The sequence below is a fragment of the Pelodiscus sinensis genome, chromosome 13, assembly GCF_049634645.1.
Source record: "Pelodiscus sinensis isolate JC-2024 chromosome 13, ASM4963464v1, whole genome shotgun sequence".
NCBI lineage: Eukaryota > Metazoa > Chordata > Testudines > Trionychidae > Pelodiscus > Pelodiscus sinensis.
This window is the reverse complement of record NC_134723.1, coordinates 37556163-37571880: the sequence shown is the minus strand read 5'-3', so window position 1 is coordinate 37571880 and position 15718 is coordinate 37556163.

Sequence of the window (15718 nt, the reverse complement as noted above, 5' to 3'; positions counted from 1 at the left end):
TGGCTCAAGAGTTAATTTTTTGAATCCTGCCCGGAATTTAATGTATAAATCTGCTAACATAGCAGTAATGGTCATTTTGAATTTCCTGAGCAATCACAACAGATAGAGGCCCTTGACCACAATCTCCCATACTTTCTCTTTGGTTCCGGGAAATTATCCAAGAAAACATCAGCCTTTTGTAATAAATATTAATAAGATATCTGAAGATTTCTTCCAATCAAAAATGGCACCCTCAGAAATCTTAGGGTGCTAGGCCCAGTTATGGACAAGAGGTGGTATATCCGGAATATTTTGGTGCCAAAAAAGGGTATTTAGGTCTAGGGATTTTGGGAGATCAGGGCTGCTGGATCAGCATTGCTGAAAGCAGTCCACTCCGGAGTGTTATTTTGTTAGGTCAGAGAAACTGAATACTTATCTCTCTCTCTCTATATATATATATATAAAACTGTTTTCTCATTTCCTTAATTTTGCTTTTAGGAATCCTACTAACACTTGCTTCCAGGTTTTCCAGGAGAAGGGAAGCCACACTTCTCCATCCAACCTTGGTGTGCGTAGGAATTTATCATTATTATTACTCTTTGTACACTTAGATACGTTTTAATATGATTGTGTTAATGACCAGGGCTTGACAAGCGGCAGCAAGCCCCGCTTGCCAGCTGCGCAGTTTGGCACGCGGCGCATGCGCTGATCATGCTTCAGTGCTGTGCCCGGCTAAAATCTTGGGAGAGAATTCAAGTAATGTGTATTCTTACTGCTGTTTTTTTTTTTTTTTGTGGTAAACATTATCGTTATTCCATTAGCAATAAAGCTGTTTTCTATTTCATTCCCTGAGTTAAAGTGTGGTTACTGTCCATCACCTGCCAGTCCTTGAGAGGGGAAAAAAATAACTAATTAACGGAGATTGCCTATCTCCTAGAACTAGCAAGGACCTTGAGTCCAATCCCCTGCTTTCACAGCATGATCAAGTACCATTCCTGACAAATTTTTGCCCCAAATGGCCTTCTCAAGGAATAAACTCTCAACCCTGAGTTTAGCAGGCCAATGCTCAAAGCACTAAGCTATCCCTGCCCCACCAACATTGTGGTTCCAGTGAACTGTAACCTGGGATAGAGGATGAACCTAGATCTTTTCCTGATCAGATTGGCGAGACTTACCCATACAAATTTTGCAAGACTCCTTCCCGGACTACATAGTGTAAACATGCCCGAAGAGACTTGGAAATGAGGAGACACTGGGTATGTCTACACTGCACCAATAGCTTGAAATAAGCTATGCAATTTGAGCTATGCAAATTGCATAGTTTATTTCGAGTGTATTTTGAATTTTGAAATTTGGCACTGTCTATACAGTACCAAATTTTGAAATAAACCACTATTCCGAAACGTCCCTTAATCCTCATGGAACGAGGTTTACAGGGATGTCGGAATAGTGCACCCATTATTTCAAAAGCTATTTTGAAGTAATAGACTTGTTTAAAAGACATGGAATAGCTATTTGCGCTGCAGTATTGATGTACCCTTAGTTTATGTTTGATAGAGAAGAGAGAGCCAATGGATAGAGAAAAATGGAGATGTGATGCGGTCACAACTACTGAGTAGGGGGAATGATCATTTCATGAGCATTCTGAAATCCAAGGAGACAAAGAGAATGTTTTAAAAACACCCTTTTATTCTTCCTCATAGTTTAATCCTGAGATATCAAGGCACCAAGAAATTTTAAATATAGCAAATAGATCCCATCTTCCTAAACATTGCAATGTGCACCTAAAATTTGTAATTAATTGGCATGTGATTGACATCGCTCTCTCTCAATTTACAAAATCAAGTTATATATAAGTTAATGAAATGTGATTTACTATAATGAAAAACCTCAGTAATTAATTTATACTTGCATACAAATGGATACAAAATATTTACAAGTCATGTGCAAATCATTTATGGAGACAGAAGGGGAGCCTGCTTTAAAACTCACCTAGTTATTAACCTCACATGCATCCAAACACATTGATTTCTTTATATAAATAAAAGGTCAGCCTAACCCAGAGTGTGATTTCCATGACTGGATGTCCTCAATTTGAGCAGAAGTTCTGAATTGTCTACAATATTAAAAACTTTGGGGGAAAATGCACCAGGATTGAACTAGGTATTTACTCAACAGCTATTACCAATGAGCCCAATTAGTCACTGAGCTGACAATGCAGATTTGAACAAAATCCTGAAGGTAGATTTTGGAGAGTCAATATGTATACAATTCTTCGTAATTTGTTTATATATATCTTGGAAACACTGAATAGAACGTATGGTTGACAGATTTTTGGTCAAATCACCATTTTTAATACAGATAGAAATTTTTCAATATTGCATACAGATTACATTGTACCACTGGCAAGAGAAATATTAAATAAAGCAATCTAAGGAACATTCATTTGCAACCAACATTGATGTGCAACCAACCATAAAATAAAGGATTGATAGTCATTTCTTTGTATTGACTTACAAAGCAAAACCAAGAACACTGTATACTTCTTGACTATTTCATGCCTTAGGCAAAGCAAGAATATCATTCGCCTAAGAATTAAAATTTGAATGGAGGGGATCAAAATGGAGAAGAGATATAATACTAAAGATACAGAACCTTTATTGAATCAGTGTAACAAACCACATTAGCTATATTCTTTCAAAAAGTTGGGTTTCCATGAGATCAGTTACTCAATTCCAACATTTAATAATTCCAAACGCAGAAAACCCTGACTACTGTTCATTTTATACTCCAGGAATTCAACCAGCTACAATGAAATTGAATCCCCTCTCCCTCTCCGCCTTCCCACCCCTCCCCACCAACCTTCCACTTGAGTCACCTGCATTATTTACCCTATCTGGTTATTTATTTAATTCCTCGGTGCAAGATAGTGAGGGATCCTTTGAGGAGAAATCAAGTGGTGTTATAGCGTCATCCAAAGATAGTAATATTTCAGATATGTAGCCCAATATCAATTCTACCAGCTTGTTCAGAACTGGGGAATAATTAATAATGGTGAAGGGGTTGGTAAAGACTAGGGCTGTGTTCAGATTTCCACTTAAAGCAAGAGTTAAATTGCTCTGTTACACTTTATTGATTTAGTCTCAGAAATTGGTCACTTTCACTTTTCAGGTAACGTTTTTATATCATTGAAATACAAATTCTTAGCTATTGATAAGGAAATAATTAAATGACTTTTTAAAACTTTGCTGACAGAGATTTCACTCCCTGAAAATGTTTCTCCCCTGTCTGCTCCAGAGGACTCTGAGGTAACTAAATAACCCTCTCACAAAATCATACACGAACAGTGCACTAATATAAATATTATATATATTAGTGCACTGTGTGTGTATGATAATATATAATACATTAATTCTCATGAGCAGGGCATAAGAAGTAATTCTTCCACTCTACTCTGCGCTGATTAGGCCTCAAGAAGGAGTATTCTGTCAAGTTCTAGGCACCACCTTCCAAGAAAGATGTCTAGAAAACATGACCTATGAAGGAAGACTGAAAGAATTCGGCTTATTTAGTTTAGAAAAGAGAAGTCTGAGGTCTCATCTAGACTACGCTGAAGTTCTGAAAGAGGATATGCAAATTCAGCAGGAATTTGCATATCTTCTTCTGATCTCACTTTCGAAAGCAGAGCTTTCAAAAGTGAAAGTAGTCGGGATGCGTTTTTTCGGCAACCCCACCCCTTTTTCAAGAAGCCGCGTAAACCTCGAAGAGCGGCTTTTTGAAAAAGGGGGGGTGCCGAAAAAACTGCATCCTGCCTACTTTCACTTTTGAAAGCAGAAGAAGATATGTAAATTCCCATGGAATTTGCATATCTTCTTTCAGAACTTTGGCGTAGTCTAGATGAGCCCTGTAAGGGGACGTGATAGCGGTTTTCAAATATCTAAAAGGGTATTACAAGGAGGAGGGAGAAAAATTGTTCTCCATGGTCTCTGATGATAGGACAAGAAGCAATGGGCTTAACCTGCAGCAAGAGAGGATTAGGTTAGACATTAGGAAAAGTTTCCTAACTGTCAGGGTGGTTGAACACTGGAATAAATTGCCTAGGAAGGTTGTGGAATCTCCATCACTGGAATTAGTTAAGAGCAGATTAGACAGACATCTACCAGGAATGACCATAGTGCTTGGTCCTGCCATGAGAGCAGGGAACTGGACTTGGTGGCCTCTTGAGGTCCCTTCCAGTTCTAGTATTCTATGATTCTGTGATTCCACCCCCCGGGTACAAGTCCCAGCATCAGACAAAGATACTCGAGCATTCGGTTTGGCCAGGCTAACAGATCAGCATAGCTTAACAGGTTGCTGAAAGCCTGACTCCAAATTCCTTGCTCCCCTAGCATCACTTTGATTGTTTCCCCTCCCTACTGCTTCCTCTGTCAAGACTGCTGGCTGTTCTCTCACAGCTCCTGGAGATGTTCTCTTTTCTGTTGATAAGGGAGCTGGGACTGCTTGCTGCAGCTACACTATTTATGGCTACAGCCAGTTGCTTTGCAGAGATTAGTCTTTGTGGACCACTACATCCATAACTATCTCTTCTTTGGTGGTGGCCTGGTGCTTTTCCTTCCCCTTCCACTCTCTCTTTCCCCAGCTTAGTCCCTCTTCAGGGGACAAAGAAACAAACCCTCTCCTCTACAGAGATACACTTATTTTAGTTTCTTCGCTTTGTTGTCTCCTTTCTCTGCAAGCATGTGGTGAAGTAGAGAAGGATGATGCTCACAGAGGCACAGCTGGGAATTGCTTAATTAAAGCCAACCAACACAGAAAAGGCAGCACTTTGGGATCCCTTCCATTGCTAGCCTCAGGTGACATGTATTATGAAAGGGTGTGAGATGTTTCCCAGTCAGCCTGTTCCCATCTCTAGTAATAAGGATAAAAACGTATCAGAAAATCTTGAGATGTTTTCCTTGGGATTAGCAGATGAGTAGTATTATCCCTAGCTGGGCTTAGGCCTGACAAGGTGTGGATGAGGGAAATGGGCCTTTCTACTGAAGATAGTGCCTCTCTTTGGGTATGTCTAGACTACATGGCTCCATCGATGGAGCCATGTAGATTTGTTTGTTCGGCAAAGGGAAATGAAGCCGCAATTTAAATAATCGCGGCTTCATTTAAATTTAAATGGCTGCCCCGCTCTGCCGATCAGCTGTTTGTCGGCAGATTGGGGCAGTCTGGACGCTCCCCTGTCCACATGAAAGCCCTTTATCGACCTCCCCGGTAAACCTCATCCTACGAGGCATAACGGAGAGGTCGATAAAGGGCTTTCAGGTCAGCGCGGGAGCGTCCAAACTAGGGCGCTGAGCCGACAAACAGCTGATCAGCCATTTGTCGGCTCAGCGCGGCAGCCATTTAAATTTAAATGAAGCCGCAATTATTTAAATCGCAGCTTCATTTCCCTCTTCCAATCAGCCTAATCTACATAGCTCCATCGACAGAGCCATGTAGTTTAGACACACCCTTTGGGTAAGAAGGGAGGGAGTAATCTCTGAAAAGAAGGGGGTGGGCTAACTATGCTCCCCATCACCCAGTATGGGAAGTGAGGAGAGATGTTCCTTCCCACTCTCCTCCAGTGGATTTTAAGATCAAGTCCTCACTGTGGGTCCCTAGGAAGCAAGGAACAGGGGCTGTCTGGTTCTGAGGGGTCAAAGCAGAGCTGGGAGGGAAGACATCAAGAGGTCATAGGTGGGCCTAGTTGGGAGAGAGAGCATCACTGACCACAAGCAAACTCTACCATGCCTCTCCTGGTTGGCTCCCTGATGTGGGCACTCATTTCAATTCCCCACCCAGAGCCTGCCCTTTAGCAAGCAGGAGCAGTGTTTATTGCCCCCATTGTCCACTTGGACTTGGCCTCACTGGCCCTTCATCGTGATGGCAGAACTAAAATTGAATAAATAGGGTTGTGACCAGTGTTCCCTCTAAACTAGGAGGCAGCATAGCTTCACGGGTGATTAATCAGTCCTGAGAGTCAGGGACTCAGGGCTCCATGCACAGAGCTGAGTGACTGGACAGGGCTGATTAATTGCCTGTGAAGCTGTGCAGCCGTGCTGCTTCGAGGGAATACTGCTTGTGACCCCATACATCATGTAATAATACCACTCGCTTTAGCATCAGTACCTGAACCAGACCAGAGGAAGCCTAAGTTATCCTCCTTCCCCAAATGTTTGGCCCCAGACATGTACTTAGCATGTCTATGCCATGCTAGGGGAAAATGAAGAGACTGGAACTAGGATGGGATGAGTAGATGAAAAAGGTCAGAACTGAGACTTGAGGGGACTTGAAATTTAGACTGGAGGGACTGATTATTGTGGAGGGATCATTAATCGTGCAGGTGGGCACTACATTGCCACTCTAAATTAAAAACATCTAATGATATTATTAGCATTTTTTATAACTGAGTCTGAGTAGCCAATTCTATTGCTCTGGCCAAGTATTATAATGTCTGAGCAGATTTAAAGAGAGTGGGATTCACTGTGGTTCTTTGAACTACTTCCAGAACTGTCTATGTGAATGTACAAATCTTTGTAAAGCTATCAGATTTTATTTCTCAACAATACTATGGTATTAAAGCAATCTTACAAGAATCTGCCTTGGGCAGCTCTATCATTACTTTAAATTCACATTGACTATACAGAATTCATCCATGGGGTGCTATTTCCAATGATCTAATTTCCTTTTATAAACTGGGGTGATATCCCTCACCCACTGGTCTCCAGAATTATTTTGAAAAGTGTGGGCATTTTATACATCTTGCGGTGAGATGACTTTCTTTATGCATTATAATAGCCTGCTTGGTTCTCTGAACATGCTGTATTGTGAAGTGTTTGAATCCCTGTATCTTATAGGGAATAGTTTGGAATGCATCATTGCATCCTTTATGCCGTACTCTTCATTCAGTAGGATTATTTGTGTGAGTAAAAATAGTAGGATTAGAACTATGCTCCTAGCCTATTAACATCATAAACTCACAGAATTGGAAGAGACCTCAGGAGGTCATGGAATCTCGATCCCTAGAGGTTAAGTCCTGGCTTGACAAAACCCTGGCTGGGTTAGTTGGTGCTGGTCCTGCTTTTAGCATGTGTTTGGATTCAAACACCTCCCTGGATAACCCATTCCTGTGCTTTACCATCTTCCTAATGAAATAGTTTTTCCTAATAGCCAGGTTAGACCTGCACCCCTGCAACTTGAGACTATTGCTTCTCATTCTGCCATCTGTCACTACTGAGACCGGTTTCTTTATATTCTTTGGATACGTCCACACTGCAACATTATTCTGAAATGAGTAGTGTTATTTAGAAATAACTTAGTCCGCATCTATGCATCAGACGGTTATTTCAAAATAATGTTCAAGCACTGTCAAGTTAGAGGACTTCTTACTCCGACTCCTGTAACCCTCATTGTACGAGGAGGAAGAGTGCTCTATTTTGAAATAAGCTATGCAATTGACGTAGCACAGTTTGTGTAGCTTATTTCAAGTTAAACCCTGCTGTGTAGACACACCCTTTGGAACTCCCTTTCAGGTAGTTGAAGGCTGTTATTAAATCCCCCATCTTCTCTTCCGTAGATTAAATAAACCCAAATCCCTCAGCCTTTCCTCATAAGTCATGTGCTCCCGCCCCCTAAACATTTTTGTTGTCCTCCACTGGACTTTCTCCAATGTGTCCACATCCTTTCAGTAATGGGGTGCCCACGACTGGACATAATACTTCAGATGTGGCCACACCAGTGTTAGATCTTTTGGCAAGGCTCCTACTAATGCACCCCAATAAGCCGTTGGTCTTCTTGGCTACAAGTGCACACTGTTGACTTATGTCCAGTTTCTTATCCATCATAATCTCCAGATTAGTCTGATGCTTTTATTAAATTGATTCTTAAGGTTTCTTCTCTGGGTTTTTTTGAGGAGGGCTTTTGAACCTACAGCCATTGAGATTTGGAGCATATGAGAAAAGGAATTAAAGTTATCAATATGTTTATATTTTGGTTGTTTTATCCATAAAATGGATGAACTACTTGTAGTTATTGCTCATAACTAGCTTAGTGGTGGTGTTATTTCCTGTTTTGACTGTTTCTATTTAGTATTTGTAGAGTTTGATAAAATTAATGGCTTCATAACCAGGAATGAATTTCTAGTGATATACAATAGCATAATAGGCGGTATAAGTATTAGGCAGTATAAGTATCCTGTATTTCTTTTGGTAAGATGTATAGTCTATTCCACATTGTAAACTAGCATGTCTAAGAATTTTTTTTTTTAAATGCACAACTTGTTTTCAATGGATTTTTACCTAGAAAAAGAAAATTTTGATCTGAGATGTTAAAGGCAGGGACTTATTAAACTTTTATTAGCAGTGCCAAATATTGCTGTATATTTTATGTATTTATATTAGTTCAATGGAGGGAAAAGCAAACTTAGCAGAAGAAATTGATCTACTGGAAGTATTACACTATAGTGAGATGCCAGAATAATCTTTGCAAATCCATAATTAGCTGAACTAAAAAGCCATGCAAGATTTTAGGAAAATCTAACTACAGTAGACTTCTGATAATCCAGCACCTTTGGGACCCAGGTGATGCCGGATTATCGGATATGCCGGAGTATTGGGAGGTACTCCGGCGGGGGCTATGATGGGTCTGCCAGGACCCGCACTGCATCCGGGGGTGGGTGGGGAATGGTGCAGCGAGGGGCGAACCCTCTGCCATTTTGCAGGAAGGTGGGGGAAGCCCCGTGCCGTCACCGAGAGTTTCCGGGAGGGGAGCAGGCTCCCCACCCCCTAGACTGCAGAACCGTAGTTATCGCTGAGCAGGGGGGTGAGGGGCGGCTGCTCTGCTCTGCAACTTCCCCAAGTCCTCTGCTTGTCAGTTTCAGCAGCGGCAGACTTGGGGAAGCGGCGCGGAGCAGAGCAGCTGGGGTGCTGCCCGGTTGGTCCCGGAGCAACGCCCCTCACCTCTCTGCTCAGCGCCCGGCAGCACCCCAGCTGTTCTACTCCACACCACTTCCCCAACTCCACCGCTTCTGAAACTGATTAGTGGCGGACTTGGGGAAGCTGCAGAGCAGAGCATCTGGGGTGCTGCTGGGCTAGTCCCTCAGTGCCACCCCTCACCCCGCTGCTCGGCGATAACTACAGTACTGCAGTCTGGGAGGTGGGGAGCCCGCTCCCCTCCCGGAAACTCTCGGCGGTGGTGCGGGGCTTCCCCCGCCTTCCTGCAAAACGGCGGCGGGTTCGCCCCTCGCCGCGCCGTTCCCCACCCACCCCCCCAGCTGGTCACAGTGCGGTCCCAGCAGACCCATCACAGGGGTATAATCCCCTTCCCCTCTTCACCCCTTCCTTTTCCCAGCCCAGAGCACCCATGGAGCTCACAGCAGCTCCAATTGTCCGGCTAGCCAGAGCACTTCTGGGTTCCAGTTGGTGCCGGACTATCGGGAGTGCCAGACCACTGGATGCCAAACAATTGGAGTTTTACTGTATAAGGATTTTTGAGTACTGGAATAAGCTTCCAATGAAAGTTTTGGAATCCCCATTAGCAGAGGTTTTTAAAAACACATTAGACAAACACCTGTTGGGGGTGGTCTAGGTGTACTCGGTCCTGTCTCAGTGGAGGGTGCTGGACTAAACAACCTCTTGAAGTCCCTTCCAGCACTACATTTCTATTGTTCTATGAGAGTTTCGAGTCAGCAACCTGCTGCTTGATAAGCTACTATTATGTCTTCCCATAAGTATTATCTGTGATGGTCCCATCCCATGCCTTATGAAAACTGGCTTATGAATATGCATAACTTGAACATGCTTTATGTAATATAGGTTATATAACATATCAATATTATTGTTACAATCTGCTGGATCTTATTTTTGTGCATGTATCGTTCTTGTATGTGAAGTTCCAAATATAAACTGTGGATCTGTTTGTAATTCTTAATGTGTTAATAAGAGCCTTTGTTTGATATTTAATGACTCAGTGATCAATTCAATCTATAAACAGCCTGGTTTGCCCTGTGAGCCCAAATGGTGATTGTTCTCTAGAAAGACGTGATTATACCAAAACAGGATCCACTTTGAACCCGCTGTTTTTCCATGGGAAGAGGATGCCAAACAAAGGAGTCCCACCCTGGGGGGAAGTCTATCAGCCCTTTGTCTTCACCTGGCCTTTGGAAACTACCTGACGCACCCTCAGAGGATACTTGAGGAATTCTGAAGGGCTGGAGACCCAAGTCAGAGTAGAAGAACAACTCTGATTTGAAGCTTTTACCTGAAATAAGAAAAGCTGTTTAGGGTAAGAATTGGCAGGTAACAAATTTCTTAGTGTCTTAAAATTAGCTATGTAGTTTCTATTCATTGTAATTTAGTTACTTACTTTGATCTGTCTGTTTCCGCTTGCAGCCACTTAAATCCTGCTTTTTGTACTTAATAAAAACACTTTTGTTTGTATCAGGCCCAGTGCACATAATAGTTACCTGCGGGAAGCAAACACTGTGCATATCTCTTTCATTGAAAAAAAGGAGCTAACCTATGAGATTTCCCCATGTAACATTTTTACATAGGGCAATATGGATTTATTTGGGGGTTTTGGCCCCATTTGGGGGTTGGTTTCCTGGGTCGTAAGCATTTAGAACTGCATCCTCCCAGAGGTGAAGTAATTCAGAGTCTGCATTGCTCAGCGGGGGTCATCCCACCTCTGTGACTTGTCTGGGTAGACCAGAGGATCTGGCACAACAGGGCAAGGTGCTGGGGAGGCCCAAAGAGCAAGAAGATAGGCAATCAGTGGCACGATCAGCACACTGGGGAACAATTCCAAGAGGACTTCTATGAGCGCACCCCATTACATTACCCTAAATGTATTTGGAGCTGATTTATGAAGGTGTTGTCTAAAGTGTCTGTTATCCTGAGTAAAACACAGCTCAATGATACCACCCTGTAATAGGTAATCCCCTATGAAATACAAATGTCATTTGCATTCCAGTGAAATGTTGTCATATCAAAATGACACTTCTGCACCACATGGAAGTTTCAGCAGTGGAGGATCAATGATCCATTCCAAATGTCAAAAGAAAACTCCATCCTATTTTTGCCCCAAAAAGGTGACCTTAAAAAGCACCTTAAAAATCTATTTGAGTACAAACAAACCATACTTCTCATTGAACAAAGGGAGTTGATATTTTTCACTTTAGGAAAATTTAACAATTCTACTATAAAATGATAAACAAAGATGTGAAGGAATAGTTTAGTTTAGTTTTTAATATGACCATCAACCATAGCATATTAGGTTGAGCCATATAACAAACTTCAACAAGGGAGCCTGTTGTATAGAGAAGCGAAAGATACCAGATAACCTTCACTGTAGTGCCCATGATGCACTGGAGCTGCATTTCCAAATTAAAATGTTTTGAGAAGGAAATTTTTCAGTCTTTGAATTTTCACTGAAAAAAACCCCTGGACAAACTAATATTTTGATCAGCTCTAGTTAAAACCACCGTTAATAAAAGTTTAGGAGTTGCATATTGATTTTAGGCTTTGTTTTAACTGAAAATAAATTTTCTACTTTTTCCATGGTAGCTCTGGTTTGTGACTCAATCTTTGGCTGTATGTATGCTGAAAATTTCTCCTTGCTGCGGGAGAGGAGCGTTTCCTGTAAGCTGTGCGCTTGTACAGCCACTCAGGAGAAATTTGAATGCCTCCCAGCTAATTAGGAGAATGCCCTCAGCTAGGTTTTGTGTTTCTATTGGTGGTGCACATTCACACATCTCATTGCACATAAAAATTATTCCACACATGGATGGAAAAAATCTGCATGTTAATAGAAAAGATTAGAAGGAATGTTGCTGGAGAGTAGGTTTTGTTGTACAATGCTACACAAAGGAATCCCTGACTCCCTAGCCTAGTTATGGCTATTGTTGTAATTATATTGTCTATTCTTTGTGAACAAGGTTTTTAGCTAATTGCAATTTGCTTTTGTCCATAATTGATCACTATTACAAGTGGTCCTTGAAAAGTCATTTAACATTAGTTTTGTTGCTTGAACCATATTTGAATATAAACTAAAAATTTGCTGCCCTTGTTTTATTAATGTGTGGCTGAAAGTTAATGTTAGCTCTATTCTTTTAACTGTAAACTCACAACATACAATCTCCTAAAAGGTTTCCTGCTTCATGGCATGGGTGAGGTATTGACATGAAATGTCATTATTAAGGTCTAGTCAGTATTACACACAACTTTCCTTTACATGTGTAAGGAAAATAAGAATCTGGGATTTATCTGATCTAAACTATAATGAGTAGCTTGAATTCCAAAGAATTTGAGCCACTAACTCTGCTATCTCTTGTCCCCTTATTTTTTGGTAGATTAACTAGAAAGTGATACTGTTCAAAATGTCTTTCTATTTAACGCCTTCATTCCATTTCAGCTCTACAACAACTTCTCCTCTTCCACATCCTTTTTAGAGAGAGACAAAGTGTTGTACCAGCTTCCTGACACACACTATGAAAAACAAATGTCCTAAAGCAGTGTTTCTTAAACCGTGTTCTGTGGCACACAAGTGTGCCACGAGGCAGTCGGAGGTGTGCCGTCGAGAACAACAGTATTCAAAATGGTGTCCCTTAAAGGAGCAGGAGACATTTTTTTTTCTCAATAGCTTTCCCCCAACCCTTTTCCCCCCTGACTTTTTTTTTCTCTCAACAAAAAATCCTTGGTGTTCCTCATAAAAAAAAATTATTGTTTGGTGTTCCTCGGTCTTAAAAGGTTTAAGAAACAGTGTCCTAAAATATTGAGCAATGGCCTGCGTACCCTTCAGGATTTGGCCTACAGTTTGTTCAGATATCAATACCAGCCCAATAACATTTCATATAATGGCCTGAGTGTATATCTATTTCCTAGCCTGCTGAAGGCTGGCAAATGGGGCAATCTGCCCTCAGCCCCACCTGTTCAACCTGAGCCCCCACCCCTTCTGGGAGTTTGGAGCTGAGCCCCACCCACCTTGTCCCTGGCATGGCGATCAGCTCCCCTGCCTGTGCCCAAATCCAGCTCACCTAACTCTTGTGTTTGCCTTGTGATCTAATTTGGCCCACCATCTCATATCTAAAAAGTTCTTACCTAGATCTTTTCTTCCCCATTTTTAATCCTGCGAGGTACAAAGCATCCAAACTCCCACTGATCTCAATGAAACTGGGGGACAGCCCAACACCTCTGCATTGGCTCTATAAGCTTCTAAAGTACTGCAGTGTATTTTATTGCTTTATGCATTTTGGTGGAAACTCTAAATGTAGCAAGGACATTTGTCTGATATGAGTTTCCCTCATAGTAAGGGGCAGATTTTTCTTGTACGTGACATGAAGTTATAAAAAATCGTAGTAGATTGGGCAATTTAAACTCTCCCTTCAATCAAGATTAAGTGGTAAAGCTGCCAATTACAAAAAATGAGAACAATAAAAAGTCCTTCTCTAAAAACTGCTTTCCATTTTTTAATCTCTCTCTGGAGAGGATATGATACAACCTCCAATAGGTTGAAAAGGAATGATATTATTTCTTATTCTTTTTTTTTTTTTTTTTTTTAACTGAATACTAAATGTTAAGAGCCAAAGGGGGAGTGAAAAGAGAAGATAGGAGGTAATTTTTATTATTTTAACAAGTACTACTGAGATTAAAATGGGACTCTCCATGAAAGTCAATGGAGAATTCTGCTGGAAAACTGACTGTCAGATATGGCTTTTTTCAACTCCTGCTCACTTGAGCCACATGCGTAGGTTGCTACATTGACATCCTAGAACTTTTTACACACATGAGTTGGGCAGCAAGGTTTGGCAATATTTTCATTTACATTTACTCATTATTCACCCAACAAATCATAAGAATTGAAAGGACCTAACTCCAGACAACTTTAAACACTCCATCACCATCCACTGTTAAAGATTCAGGCGCTGACACTACACTTGCAAAAATGCACACTCCAAGAACGGCCCTCTTTGTTTTAAAAGCTTATGCCACTGGGCAAGAAGGAATACAGAGCCTGACTCTGCTAATCCTAGGGTACAACTACACTATGCACTTATTTTGAAATAAACTATTTCAGAATAAAAACTCCTGAAATAGCTGTTTTGAAATAGCATGTCTACACTACAAATGCCCATCGAAATAGAGTGTCCACACGGATTGGAGCCTGAATTGCATTTAAGGCCCACCTCCTCAAAGCCCTGCTGGTAGATGGGAGAAGTATGGGTTGGACTTGGTGTGTGGGAAGGGAGGGCTCTGGCAACCTTGGAGCTCTCTGTTTGTCTCATTCTACATGTGATGAGGGCCATCAACACCATCTTTCTATGCAGGGTCATCATCCTGGGTGACGTTGACCCCATTGTCGCTGGCTTTGCCACATGGGCTTCCCCCACTGCAGGCGGGGGAGGCATTGACAGCACCCACATCCCCATCTGGGCCCCGGAGCACCCCATCAGACTACATCAACCAAATGGGGTGCTTTCCCCCATTTGAGAAGCCCTGGAGGCCACTTATTCTGAAATAAGCACAGCTGTTTTATCTACTCACGCCGTATTTTGAAATAACTATTTCAAAATAGGTGTTATTCCTCAGGAAATGAGGGTGACAGATTTCAGAATAAGAAGCCCGTTGTTCTGAAATTATTTCGAAATAATGGACTTGCTGTGCAGACACTTACCTTGTTGTTTCAAAATAACGCAACAGTGTAGACATGCCCCTACTAAGCAACTTTGACTTCAAAAAGCCCAGTCATGTAAGGCAGGTTTGAATGTTGGGTTGACCTGGGAGGGTTTTTTAAAATTCCACAGCTGTCAGGTCATCAAATTATAAATGAAGTTAAAGGATAGGCACCAACTTCATCACAGTTCTTCCAAATGGTGTGTGTGTGTGTGTGTGTGTGTGTGTGTATGTATTTGACATAGAAAATGTACAGAAGCTTCAGGGGGTAGTCAAGTTAGTCTGTACAGGATAAACTTAAAGAAACAACAAATAGTCTGTGTAGGGAATAATTCCGGACACATTGGGTGCAGGTGAAAACAAGCAGAGGATTTATTAGTTCACACAGCTGGTGGAGTACCCACCAGGGTTTAACCTGGTGAGCACTAACTTAACCAAAACATACATTAGATTATATAGGCAGCAGATGGGTGGAGGGGAAGTGATTTGATAGGTCTAGTGGTGCAAATGAGATGAGCACATAAGCCAATGAAATATAAAGGTTACATAGGATCCTCGCCCATCGCCAATTAAACATGTTATCACTAACACAAATAATTATTCCTAACAAGCTAAATAAGCCAGCATAAACAAAGGCATGTTGATGGTCATTCTGTTGGCCGGAAATATAAAGCGTCTACTGTAGGGGTGGCATTGCTTTGGCGCGATCTTTGGGATCCAAGTTTATTTTCTAGGAATAAAGCAGACAATGAAAAACAATCCCGTACGGTTGTTTGGTACCAGCCTTATCAAAGTGAGGCCCTTTTGGAATGTGGTTGCCAGGTCGACCAAGGTCAAGTTAACTGCTGTGCTGTATTCCCAGGCTTGTCTAATGATTTAGGATTTGAGTTCTCAGTTCTCAGCAAAACACCATGGACTACCTCAGTTTACCCTGACAGTCTGGTAGCACTTTAAAGACTAACAAAATATGTAGATGGTATCATGAGCTTTTGTAGGCACAGCCCAACTCTTCAGATGGCAGCCATGGGCAAGCAAGCCCACAG